We start from the raw sequence: 444 nt of genomic DNA on the forward strand, positions 1-444 counted from the left end.
AGCTAGTGGAGGTGATGGAATTCCAGTTAAGCTATTTCAAATCCTGAAAGATGATGCTGTGAAAGTGCTACACTCAATGTGCCAGCAAATTTGGAAAACTCAGCAGGGGCCACAGGACTGAAATAGGTCAGTTTCATTCCAGTCCCAAAGAAAGGCAATGCCAAAGAATGCTCAAACTACCGCACAATTGCACTCATCTCACACGCTAGTAAAGTAATGCTCAAAATTCTCCAAGCCAGTCTTCAGCAATACATGAAACATGAACTTCCAGATGTTCAAGTTGGTTTTAGAAAAGGCAGAGGAACCAGAGATCAAATTGCCAACATCTGCTAGATCATGGAAAAAGCAAGAGAGTTCCAGAAAAACATCTATTTCTGCTTTATTGACTATGCCAAAGCCTTTGACTGTGTGGATCACAATAAACTGTGGAAAATTCTGAAAGTC

At 40.8% G+C, this 444-nt stretch overlaps 1 protein-coding gene across 1 annotated transcript in view; it reads right to left on the minus strand.

Moving 5' to 3' along the window:
• The window catches only part of CHRNB4 (cholinergic receptor, nicotinic, beta 4 (neuronal)), a 19,491-nt gene that overhangs the window by 364 nt on the left and 18,683 nt on the right, over positions 1-444 (minus strand). The gene's annotated exons all lie outside the window — the stretch shown is intronic.

Source organism: Bison bison, unplaced genomic scaffold, assembly GCF_000754665.1.
Source record: "Bison bison bison isolate TAMUID 2011002044 unplaced genomic scaffold, Bison_UMD1.0 scf7180017864181, whole genome shotgun sequence".
Classification (NCBI taxonomy): domain Eukaryota; kingdom Metazoa; phylum Chordata; class Mammalia; order Artiodactyla; family Bovidae; genus Bison; species Bison bison.